The 13,484-nt window shown below is 43.4% G+C and overlaps 1 pseudogene; it reads right to left on the minus strand.

The window, feature by feature from the left end:
• Positions 1-7,130: 7,130 nt before the first annotated feature.
• Positions 7,131-7,691, minus strand: LOC139045386 (protein MIX23 pseudogene; annotated as a pseudogene).
• Positions 7,692-13,484: the final 5,793 nt, after the last annotated feature.

The following is a 13,484-nucleotide window of genomic DNA, read 5'->3' on the forward strand; positions in this document are numbered from 1 at the left end:
CTCCTCTTTTTGCTGAGGAAGCCTGGCCCTGAGCTAACATCGTGCCCATCTTCCTCTACTTTATATGTGGGACACCTAACACAGCATGGCGTGCCAAGTGGTGCCATGTCCGCACCTAGGATCTGAACCGGCGAACCCCGGGCCACCTAGAAGCAGAACGTGCGAACTTAACCACTGCACCACCGGGCCGGCCCCTCTATGGATTTTCAAACATATTTTTAAAAATATAAAAATGTAACCTATCTGATTAGTTTGAAAAAAAAAACAACTGAAAGACATCAAGGAAGGTGAAGAACCTCCAAATTTTAATACAAATCTTTGCAAAATTGGTGGTGGAGGTTGAAATAAGAGTATAAGGATTGAGGAGGACAGTCAATGATGTTCTTCTCCGTGGTTCTCCGTGTTCATATGAGGCGTCTTTTTTCAGCCCAAACAGCTGTTAAAACCAGTAGTAAAACTGACGGAACTAAGAATCAAACTTTCGAATGTTTGTATCTTAGTATCAAATAAGGAAGTAGGTTCAAACCCATTGCTTTCATTAAAATATTATTAGTAATATAAAAAGAAGAAAAAGCGTTTGCATCATAAATAAATAATATGGAATTAAAATATTATTTCACTTTCCCCGTTCTTTATTATTTTTGCATACATTTTGTACTGCACATATACATTAATAGAGTTGCTCATCTATAGAGATCAGTAAGTAAATTTACATGTAGAGACAGGGGAGATAGTTCATAAAAGTTTGCAGAATGAAAATCTTTTTATAAGACTTAATAGCAGAAATAAAAATAGCACCCCTGAGTCCTGTGCATAGCAGGTGAAGCAAGACACAAAAAGGGAAAATAACAATTCTTAGGTAGGTCATGTTCTGTTTATTTTGTATTAATCAAAGGGAAAGAAATCCTCTCTAAAAGTTTTGGTGCCCTAGAATTTAAACTAGACCACTGAGTAAAAGATAATAATATGGAATTGTATACCCAGCTAAGAAAATGTATTAGAAAAGAAATATACATTGAAGTTTAGTGGCACTTTCTGGCAAACTCTCAAGATCTAATCATTAAATAAAAATGAATTCACTTGACCCAACAAAGGAACATTCTAGTATCTTTCCTAAAAGTCACTAATTTGAATTCATGAATATGATGACATTCCACTATGTGTCCTGAAAATGCCCAGCCAGTCAGTGAAAAGAACAGAGGAAAATCAGAGGCATTTTTATCACTTATCACGATATAGCAATGTAGGCTTTGAAAATGAGATTGAAACGTTTCGTATTCTTCTCACCAATTCTGCGGAGCTTTTGTTTCCATTTAACGGATTAGAAGCTGGATGCATTTGAAGTTAATTCACCTGTTGCTGCACCTGGATCTTCAGTCGCTGCACAACATTTCCCCAATCTTCTTCAGCAAAATTTGCATCTCAAAAGCTGCTCCTTCTCAGGTGCTGAAATCGGTTTATTGACCTATGAGATGAGGTGAGAAAACGTGGCGGCAACGAAATGAATTATTGATGGAACAGGGCAACCAGCTCACAGGAGACAATCTGAGGACAGATAAAAGGGAAAAGGACTTTCACCATGGGCGGTAAACACATGGAACTGGTTAACTCCAAGTGACAGTGCTAGCAGAAGCATAAATGGGCTCAAGGAGGGTTCAGATGTGTTTGTGGAGAACAACTCTCTAGAGGGTTATTAAATGGAGACTCCAGGCTTTGGAGCTGGACTGCAAGGAGAACACCATCCCACTCCTCTCCATGAGGAAGCGCTGCCGCTAGCCCAGCCCCACACAGAGCAAGGTTCCTTTATTCTTACCATGACATCGGAAATTCCAAATCCTGATACACGGAGAGAGTCTGTGACACCCCCCTAGGTCTTGGCACTGCCCCCACTCCTCCGGCCCCGAGGGAAAGTACATGACTGAGAAATCAGAACCCTGGCTCCCTCTTTTCCATCCTGAAGCCAAATATATTTTTTTAACAAAATCAATCAAATTGCAAGTAGCCCAGGAAGACCTAGAGTACCTCTTCTACTATTTTCCAGCTTTAGGCCCAGACTGGTTAACTTCAAAAGGGCTCTCTGAAAAATCACAACATTGTTTTCCTAAGGAGGCTTTATTGAATGACTGATACTCTGAAGATTTTCCCACCCAATGATGTCTTTGCTAAAAACAAAGTGTGCTCACTCTTTTTGGCATTTGTTTGCAAACTCAGCCCACAGTCTGAACACTGTCCATCCCCCCACCTTAACACCACTGGGAATTGCTAAGAAGTGGACCGCAGTGGAGCAGACCCAGTGAAAGGCACTCTCACACGACTACTTTTTACATACAGATTGTGATCTCTGTCGTTCATCTGGACGTCAAAGGCTACGTGAGAGGTTACTGCCTTCAGTAGCTAATTCCATTTGTTTCCTGAAAATCTATTTGTGGAGTGGTGGAGAATATGAGTCTACCCTTCCTCTTTCCAGAGATACAAATGTTCAATAGCCCTTATACCACACAGAAGCTTGAGTTCCCTTTATTTTCCAACTGACTACAGATAAAGGATCCCTTCCTAAGAATATTTGTCTTGAAGACTAACAGGCCCAGAATTTAACCCTAGTCCTAAACTAACATTCTTAATTGGGAGATTATTTATGTGAAAGAATTATGCTAATTTTGAAACTGTCCTTTCATTAAAAGGCTTTCCATAGTAACTCATCTCATTTTCTTATGGAATAAACCCCACTTGAAGGTAGAGTGGTGGTTAATACTTTGGGTGGTTAATCCTTTACAGTCAGACCTGCAAGGGTTATAATCTTGGCTGTGGAACCTTAGACAATTTACTTAACCTCCCATGCATCTGTTTCCTCATCTGTAAAATGGGTATATGATAGCCTCTAACTCATGGAATTGTTGTAAGAATTAAATGGACAAATACGTGTATGGTGCACTCTATGTTACTATTTTAAATAAAATAAAATTATTAAAAAATAAAAAAGGTATGTTTATCTTTAATAGCCTATGAGAAAGATACTTATTTTTGACATTTTCATTCTATCATATTTTGTTACACTTGATTTAGTTTGATTTCGTAAACTCCAAGTATGCTGCAGCAGGATGTGAACTGGCCTTAGCATTGGAAGACATGAGCTCAAATCTTGACACTGATACTAATTCTGTGGCCTTGCCTCAGGACTTCATATCTCTGAGCCCTGGGTTCTGCACATGGAAAAAAGGGATGATGCTCATAGCTGAATGGACTGAATGTTTCTCTGCCCAACATTCATATGCTGAAACCATAGTCCTCCAACGGGACAGCATTTGGAGGCGGGGTTTTTGGAGGTATTTGGGTTTAGATGAGGTCATGAGGGTGGAGCCCCCATGATGGAATTTGTGTCTTTATAAGAAAAAGAAAAAGGACTAGAGCTCTTGCTCGCTCTCTCTTTCCACCATTTGAGGATAAAGCAAGAAGGCACCATCTGCAAACCAGGAAGGGAGCTCTCACCAGACACTGGAGCTGCCGGCACCTTCATCTTAGACCTCTCAGCCTCCAGAACTGTGAGAAATAAATGGTTATTATTTAAGCCACTCAGTCTAGGGTATTTACTTACAGCAGTTCAAACTGACTAAGACAGATACCCTCCTCACAGGATTGTTAGAAGATAAGACATAGGCTACAAGTTTCCCTCAAAATTCATTCTCTTTTTCATACAGGCACATAGCCAGCTAGAATAAAGCCCAGGGCTGGCAACACGGACATGTGACCTGTGTAGTCTCACAGCCCTCACAGCAGAAGGACCATGAACTTGGTTTAATTCTCTGCCATTTTGAAATTCTTAATAATTTTATCATTGAACTTGTGTTTTGTAAGGGAAGTCTAATGGGACAAGGGAGCACACGTGTGAACAGAGAAAATACATGCAATACCATTCTAATAAGAAACATGTCCACCATTTCTTGCCACCCTACTTGCATAAAGCGTTCACTATGCCCCATGAGCACGGAATTCTGGTAGACCCATGATGTGGGAGCTCATCAAGATTCAAAGCAAGCCCAAGGGTAAGTGTGGGTTACGTCTATGACTGAGTGCCATGGGCTGAACGTTTGTATCCCCCCAAAATCCATATGTTGAAATCCTAATCCCCACAAGTGATGGTATTAGGAGGTGGGCCCTTTGGGAGGTACTTAGGTCACGAGGGTGGAGCTCCAGGAATGAGATTCATGCTTTTGTAAAGGAGGACCACAGAGCTCCCTCAGCGCTTCCACCGTGAGAGGACACAGCAAGAGCACGCCAGCTACGAACCAGGAAGAAGGCCCTCACCTGAATGCGACTACGCTGCACCTTGATCTTAGACTTCCAGCATCCAGAACTATAAGAAATAAATTTCTGTTGTTTATAAGGTGCCCAGTCTGTGTTATTTTGTCATAACAGCCCAAACAGACTAAGACACTAAGTAAGCAGGTGCACTGAGAGTCCCCAGAGGCCACATTTACTATTCAAACCACAACTTGCTTCAATCTCCCAACACCCTCTACCTTTAGCTTACTGATGAGTAAGGAAGGTCTGAAATGAAAAAGTACTATCTTATCTTTCCCTTTCCTTCTACATCATCATTGTAATGCATATCAAGAAATAAAATAAAAAACAATTGAATTAGGGGCCGGCCTGGTGGCATGGTGGTTAAGTTTGTACATTCCACTTTGGCAGCCTGGGGCTCACGGGTTCAGATCCCCAGTGCAGACCTACACACTGTTCATCAAGCCATGCTGTGGTGGCATTCCACATACAAAATGGAGGAAGACACAGATGTCAGCTCAGGACCAATCTTCCTCACCAAAAAAAAGAAAGAATTAATTTTACACAATGTTTCCACTATTCTAATAAGAATTAAATACTAATACCTGTATGAGCTACCAAATACAAACTGTGGAAGTTTGGTATTTCTGCAAAAAAGTGAAACAGTCTTATACTTGCATTTAAAATAGACATTGCACAATATAAAGAAGAATGGTAAAATTTACTCCAGTAATTTAAAACTTTGTCTTTACTTAGAACAACATTAATAGCAAAAAAAAAAACCCACCTCTATGACAAGTCAAAAGAGAGACCATGGAAAAAGGAAAAAGCTTTATGTTTTAGTATCTTTCATAACACCTTTTTCCTGCTTTTTGTAAAAGCTCCACATGTTTGTTTTACACTGGCACCACAAATTATGCGGCCAGCCCTAATAAAGACTGTATTTCCCAGCCTCTCTTGCAGCGAGGAATGGCGGTGTGACTTCCTGCAAGCAGATTCCTGTGGCAGCTTCCGGGATCTATCCCAGGACCTGGTGGGCGTGGGCCTCTGCCCCTTTTCTTTGATCCTTTCTCCACCTACAATGTAGATGCTGCCATCTTGGACCATGAGGTCAAGAGCCACCTTCTAGGGCTGGGGAAGCAGCGAGTTGGAAGGAGCTGGGGTCCCTGAGGGCTTTGTGAGGCGGAGCCACCATACTGGCCAAGACGGTAGTCTGCCAAACTTTTACAGTTCACGAAACAGATTTCATGAAATGTGTGATGGTGTGTCACCAAAATTAGTCACTCGATAAACGCCTAGATTTTTGTTTTTATTGTTTGTTTGTTCTTTAATCAACTATGAAAAGAAACATTATTCTTCATGCTTTTTTCTGAGCAGTTCAGCACTCTCAGACCATCTACAGTCCCCAGCGTGAGGGTCACCGCTTCAAGTCTCCACCGCGCTCTGCCAACTGTACCTGGTCACGCATTTTATGTCTGTGTGAGTGCCAGCTGATTCTGTTCTGTTTTGTTTCACTGGCACAGGAAAAGTTGAGCTCTCACACCTGGGGAGGAAGTTTTTGAATCATTCAGAGAAGCAAAAGATGTACGCCTTCAACTAAATTCCAGCCCTAAGAAGAAACCAAGTGCTCCCTTGCGGGAGGTCTCAGCAGGATGTCCGGCAGAAGCCCGGAGAAGGGACTTTTCTGCCAATTCCTCCCTGTTTTGCTCATAATTAAATCAATAGACCTCAAGGAGTTTAGGGACTGGCTGACTTTCAATACCCATAAAAAAAGGGGCAAAGCTGAGGAAAGACCTAGTCAGTCTGCCTTTGTACTTCAAGTATTCTGTAAACTCTTACCTTTTTTTTTAGATTTTTTTTTCCTTTTTCTCTAAAACCCCCCACTACATAGTTGGTATTTTCAGTTGTGGGTCCTTCTAGTTGTGACATGTGGGATGCCGCTTCAACATGGCCTGACGAGCGGTGCCATGTCCGCGCCCAGGATTCAAACTGGCAAAACCCTGGGCTGCCCAAGCAGAGCACACGAACTTAATCACTTGGCCACTGGGCTGGCCCCTGTAAACTCTTATCTTTAATCTGTGTGATAATGTGCTTCTGCTGGTATTTTATTTTCCCCACTCAGTTGTGGGTAACTTTCCAAAGCAGATTAAAGATGGCCATGATAAGAAGCCAACAGCATCATTATTTGTGAACTGCCTGCCTACCTCACTATCTGTGAGGTATTTGAGAGCTGGGACTGTCTTTGTGCTTCCTTTTTATAGCTGGTGGCTAACACATGGCTGGCATGGCAAGCCTTGCATGCCAAGCTAAGTCATTTGCACTTTATCCTGAGAGTAAAGGGGACACATCAAAGGATGTCAAGCCAAGGAAACACATGTTGAGATTTGTGTACTGATGAAGCAGAAGGTGGACTGGAAGGAGGAGAAGGAGAAGTCATCCAGGAAGGAGATGATGCGGTCTTGAGGCAATAAGGAGACAGTGAGAATGGAGAAGAGAAAGGCACCAGGGGCAACAGCCAAGGTAGCATCAATGGGAAAGGAAGTGGTCCAGAACCCAGGTTCTGGTTTTGGCTGCGGGGAGCCCAGGAAGAGAAGCAGGGTCATCTCTGAATCCGAGCAGTAGAAGCGTCAGACGTCCTGAGTGCACCCGAAAGCATAACCCATGCCAGTGAGGAAGGTACATTTGGGGATCACTTTTGATTTTTTTTGGTTTCTGTTTTGTTTATTTGCTTTTCAGAAAATTATTTTAATAGTTAGAAAACTTTTTTTACAGAATCAGTATAAAATAGCACTCGATTTCTCCATAATTATCAGAATTATTCATATTTGGGGTCTTGGCTAAGTGGGACTGAAACCAACAAAAGGTCTTGGACTGTTGGCTCAGAAACCATCCTAGGAAGCCTGCCTCCTTGATGTCTGCCACGCTTAGCTCTTAGGAGGTGACCGGGTCCTTTAAAAAAACGAAAGTATCTCTTTATTAATTCTTTGGAGATTTGACGTGAATTTGGCAGTGTTCATTACACACCTTCCAGCTCTTGTCATTTACCACTTCTTCAACATTCAGTTCTGACTGCATCAGTTCCAACTTTGTCTGTTCTTTTCAAAGTTGCTTTAATAATGTTAAATCGTCCAAATTCTTTTCTTGGAGGATTTTTACTACTGATGAGGTCTGAGCTATATGGTTTTTTATGACTCTACTCCTACTTGCACGAGCTGCCATCAAAGACTCATAAAGTTGTTTACAGGTTTCACTGGCGTGAATTTCCCTGCAAGTGAATTTGTTGGAACTGTAGTGTTTAATTCACATACTATTCTCTCCTCAATCATCCTCATCACCTTGAGTAATTCCTGGAACTTGGCGAACTCACAGTTCACAACCACTGTGAAATGGGTGCCGCCATATTGGACTGGGAATCAGCTTTGAATCAATGTCCTAAACAAGTCCAGAAGTACTTATTTGTGAGGTACTCCCCAGCAGGCTGTCAGAGAGTGCCCATCCTCTGCCCCACCTCCCTCCTTCTTGAGGCCTGGGCAGCTACCAGATTTTGAGACTTCCTACTTGGATCTGCTCTGCCATATTCAGACTTAACTGCTCTGAGAATCATTTCCTGCCCTTCTGTTACTCTTCTATCCACATTTCCCAGGCTACCTTGACCTCTGGCTGCCTTCCGGCTAGTTCAGCCAAAGGGAGGCACTGACAGAACACTGGAAGGTAGGAGGAGGGGAGAAACCAGGGTATTTCTCCCTCTTTTGCTCTGCTTTGGGTGGCTTCCTCAGCAGGGGCTGAGTATCCTCCATGATTCCAGATCCCACAGGACAGCCCCTCCCTCTTTGGTCTCAGCCCTCAGCAGGCAGCCCCACCATAGTCCCAGTTCCCACCAATTGACCCCAGTTTCTGAGTTCTAGACACATGGCTTTCTTCCATTGCCTCTCTATTGCCTGATATTGGCTTCTTGCTATTGCCAAACTCTGGGTTACTTCATCATCCTGTTTGGCTTTTCAGCTCTTCCAGTAACTGCAACCAATTCCCTGTATTAAATTCTCTCTGCTTGCAGTCCCAAGGTGGTTTCAGTTTTCCTGAATCCTGTCTTAGCAGCTAGTATATGGTGGGAGGTCGGGGGACACCGGTGGTAGAGGTGAGGAGCATGTCTATGGGTTTCAGTTAGGATAAACATTAGTGATGAAACCTCAGCCTTCTGCTCTGCATAAATTTACCATAAGCAGCAACCCAAGAATGAAACTGCCTCAGGCTAGAGGTCTAAACCAAATGGTCAAAGGGGACCTCTATTAGAGAGGACTTTTTTGATTAAAAGTGACAGTGGCCCAGCTCAGACTACTTTTGACCAAAAACAATGGCGCTGGCTCCCAGGTCACCTAGAACCTGAGACCTGAATGTTGTTGGGCTTCCTGCTCTCCGTATCTTATTTCTGCTGTTCCTTTCCCTTCCTACAGATAAGCTTCTTCACAAGGTTGACGGACACCACGGATACTGGAAGCTCTCCTAACTGAAGAAGAAAGGTCTCCTCTCAGTTTCAGTTTGAAAAATGCCAGGAGAGAACTTTATTGGCCTGGTTTGGATCATACATCCATCTTCTGGACTTTTCATTGTGGCAAGAGAGGAGGGTCAGGGTCCCATTCAGACCCAGCAGCTAGTGAAAGAGAAAGTGCGATGCCCCTGAGGAAGAGGAGAAAACTGATGAGGACACTGTGGGAGCCACGTCTATAACTAGAGTCTCCTCCTAGTAGAATTCTTTTGACTGTAATTGACAGAACTCTATAAGGAAAAGTAAAGGGGTGAGTGAGGATATCGGTTTGTGTAACCATTTGTGAAGCTGGCCTCTGAAACGATGGAACCAGGCCCCCATATACCAGAAAGCCCTTTCTCTGTTCTTTTGTCTCTACGTCCCTCTGCATTTGGCCTCTTTTTCCCAGACTCACTTTTTCCACGAGGCTGGAACCACAGCTGCCAAGAGCTTCCAGGCTCACATCTTCCCAGTTTTGTTATCAGAGAGGAATGTGCTCTGACTTGCAGCTCCAATAAAGGATGGGCTCTGCCTTGTCCAGTTTGGATGAACTGCCAGCCACCTGGGCCAGTCCCTGTCCTCTCAGGGCAGTGAGCTACCACGATTGGCCCAGCCCGAGTTGGATGCTCACCCCAAGACAGGGAGGATGGGTCATGGAAGACAAGGAAGGCTCTCTTTCTGCTGGAGGGCTAGTTCAAAGAAGCAGCAGTTCCCCCACCACAGCCCCATCATTTTATAGAGTTCTGGGGAATAGGAAATAACTCTCTAGAAATATGGTCTTGGGCAAATCTCCTGACCTTTCTGGCTGCTAGTTTCTGCGTCTGATCAGATAATCTTTCTGCAATGGTCTCTTCCAGTACCCACATTCATTGAACTTTTTTCAATGATTCTCAAACTTTAGCGTGCATGAGAATCACCTGGGGAGCAATTTAAAATGCAGATTCCCAGGCTCTGCCCCCAGACACTGTCTCCATGGGTCTGGGGTAGGACCCACAAATCTCCATTTCACTGAATGAGTCTTGTCCTGGTGATCCCCATAGCATACTTTAGAAGTAATGAGTGGAATGGCTTGAGATTCTTGCTTAGACAGTTTGTGACTGAGGCAAATCTGAGCCGTGCTATGGTTTGGGAAAGGCCGAGGAGAGGGAGGAAGGGTTTGGCATAACCCAGAACTGAAGGGAAGGGCAGCACCCCCAGGTCAGCCTGTGGGCTGGAGTATACAAGTGACATCTACTAATTGTATGCTAGGAAGTTTCTGCTGTGTTCATGGAGACCAAGAATAACCAAGAGAAGGCCCCTGGCTGCCCTGTAGTATAAATGCTCTCATCTCCAACAGTCCTGGGCCTTCTCACGCCTCTAGAAGCTCTCCTTTACACGCATTTTCCTGACCCTTTGTTGAAATCTAAATAAACAAGACCAGGCAGCAAGAGAACCCAGGCAAATTTCCTTCCTTGCATAACTATAGGATTAACAATGTCTAGAATGCTTTGGAAAAGGGCAAGTGATTTTTTTTACCCTGCTTTCTTTTTGTCTCCATAGACGACACTTAGTAGATTATGATGGGAGCAAATAAAATAAAGAACAATGATGTGGCTAACAACACCCCAGAGCTTCCCATTCCTAACCAGGGCTCTGGAATGAGAGCACCCCCAGCACGAGGTCTCCTGAAGAGAAACGCTCCTGTTTCCTGTGGACCAGGGTCAACTGAAGCAGAAATGCAATGTAGGGCAGGCTGAACTTCAGACCCCAGCCTCCCCTACTCACATCTTTTCTCCTATCCTAAATACTTTTGGAATTTTTTCATTGACAGTTTATTACGAGTATTTTCTTCTATAATTCTATATCAACATAACTGAAGTTTTAAATATTCCAAATAATCTCCAAAGAATAACACATTAGATATACTGCATTCTATTGCAAGAGCTCGAGGAAGGTAGGCACCCCCTCCCAAAAAAATAAACTGTTCTTAAAACCATCTCTGGACTATGTGATCCAGCAATTCCTTTCTAGGAATTTATCCTAAAGCGGTCATCATGTGTATGGGCAAAGATTTTCCTGTGAGGATGGGCATGGTAAAATTACTTAGAAGAAATTAGAAAGGAGCCAAGATGTTCTTGGGAACTCATTGAATAAATTATGGGACTTCCAAATGATGGAATATTCTGCAGATATTAAAAATCTTGTTATAGAAAAACACTTAGTGATATAAGAAAATGTTCTCTACCTATTAAGCTTTTCTAAAGAGCAGGTTACAAAACTATATGTAAAGTATGTTAGAGGTTTTGTTTTACAATAAAATGATGAAAAATAGATACAAAAGAAATTAGCCTAATGATGAAATGATGGATTTTTTTTTTATTTTCTTATTCGCATTTTCTGCAGTGTTCAAATTTCCTCTAATGAGTATATATTACTCCAGGTGCGAGCCTAGACCAACGGCATCAGCATTCCCTGAGGGCTGGTTAGAAACACGGAATCCCAGGCCCCGCCCAGACCAGCGGACTCAGAATCTGCATTTTAACAAGATCCCCAGGTGATCTGTACACACATTACAGTTTGAAAAGCAAGCTGTGTATAACTCAACATAAAAAAAAAAACATTTGAAATAAAGACAGTCTCAGACGGTGACAATTGGGTGCTCTTTGCTATTTGGAACGTAATTTTGATGTAAAGTGTAAGCAATTCTTACCTTCCACAGTCCTCTAGAAATGCCTTAACATTTCCACGTTTTTCATTTCAACAATGGGGCACGGAGCAGTGACAAGTCCCTCTGTCTCCACTCCCTCCCCCGGCCACAGGGCCACAAAGCCCAAGCTCTGAGATTCTGCGTGAGGTAGAGAAATATAGATTCCTCAAGAGCTGCTATTCAAGCCATAAGCAGCATGTGCCAATGCTCCACCCACAATTCTGCTTCAGTCTCCATTAAGCTGCACATCTGGCTGTCACACAGTCTTTTGTGGGGACATCTCAATGGCAGCACTGATGCTGCCTCTCCCTGGGGCCAGCCCTACAGTGGCCTCCCTGTCCTCTCGGCATGTGATGTCATGAGCATGAATGTCCTGCCAAACATTTAAGATGCTGCAGTTGACATTGTGTACATTGTATAGAAAAACACTGACACGCGGATTGGAAATTTTAAAAACACACACACACAGGGCAAGATACAACCAGACCTTGTTCTATTGTTATCCCAAAACATCAATGCAGCGCAAATAAGTAACTTGTGTTCTTTAAGGACACAATCTTCTCTTTTTTGTTACTCTCGGTATAACTAGCATCCTTAGATTTGGAGATTTCCTTGAAACATTCTTTGTGTAATTTGGTTTCTATCAAATTCTTGGAAAGCATGAGCTGAACTGGCTCATTTCAAACCAAAGGTCCCTGCATGTGGGATCTTCACACTAGGCCGAAGAGTGGGGGAAGCGAGAGGTGCCTCTCAAAGTCATCTCATCTCTGAGGACCGTCAAAGAGCGATGAGGGAGGGAATTAGCTGCTCTACAGAAAGGCGTGAGAAAGAGGCCCTTCCTCTCACTGTTTCTCAAAGTGTAGGCGGGGATCACCTCATCAGAATCACTGGGGGGTGCACAATAAAAAGGCAGATTCTTGGGTACCAACCCAGAGCCGGTCTCTGCGGGTGAAGAGAGAGAATCTGCACTTTACATGACTCCCTAGTAGTGATTCTTAAATTAGAGGGCAAGGGCTTCAGAGCTGGAGAGCTTTAAATCCAATTTTAGTTCTATATAGTACCTATCTGATGCCAACAAATAACCTCCACTCTCCACACCTCGTCGTCCTCGTCTATAGACAGGGACTGTAAGGAGGATGAAAGTTCCTGGCACAAGCAGATCTCAAGAGCATGAATTCCCTTCTCCCTGTTATTCAGGTAGAGCTCTTGGGGTCTGCCATTGTCTTCCGGGTGACAAGTATGGTCACTGTATCTGCCAGGCTCTAATAGAGCTCTAATGAGAGCAGCGAAAACCAAGACGGAAGCCCTCTGAATGGTTACTGAGGCTGACCTGCTGTCCTATAGCTGTCTTTCTAATCCAATAGCCACTAGCCCTATGCTGCCCTCGGGCACTTAAAGTGTGGCTAGTATGAACTGAGGTGTGCTGCAAGTGTCAAATACACACTGGAATCCAAAGACTCAATACAAAAAGAAGGATGTAAAATACCCCATTAATAATTGATTACATATTGAAATGATAATATTTTGGATGTACTGGATTAAATAGAATATATTAAAATTAATTTTGTTTATTTTTAGCTTTCTTAACGTGGTTTCTAGAAAGTTTTAAATTACATACGTGGCCCCTACTGTATTTCTACTGGACAGAGCTGTTCTAGAGGGACAGCCACGCCGCCCTCCTTCCCTCACACTACGGAGAAACCTAACACCAAAGTTATGACCGGCAAAATGGAAGTCCCCAATTAGGCAGGCAGCGGTCAGCTAGGAGAGACTTGGGGTGTCTCTTCTCTTGATGCAGGGGACAGAGGGGATCAAGTAGCACACCCTCTTACATGAGAAAGCAAGCAGCAGCCTCAGGGAAGGAGGCAGGCGAGCGGGCACTTACACACACAAGAGGAGAGGAGAACGACTTGACACTTCTGATTCCAGCTGGCAGTTGTCAAGAGAGGAGACATGCGGACTCAGTTTTACTTGTCCGCCCTCCCTCTGAATGCCTTT

This window comes from Equus asinus, chromosome 5 (assembly GCF_041296235.1).
Source record: "Equus asinus isolate D_3611 breed Donkey chromosome 5, EquAss-T2T_v2, whole genome shotgun sequence".
NCBI classification, from domain to species: domain Eukaryota; kingdom Metazoa; phylum Chordata; class Mammalia; order Perissodactyla; family Equidae; genus Equus; species Equus asinus.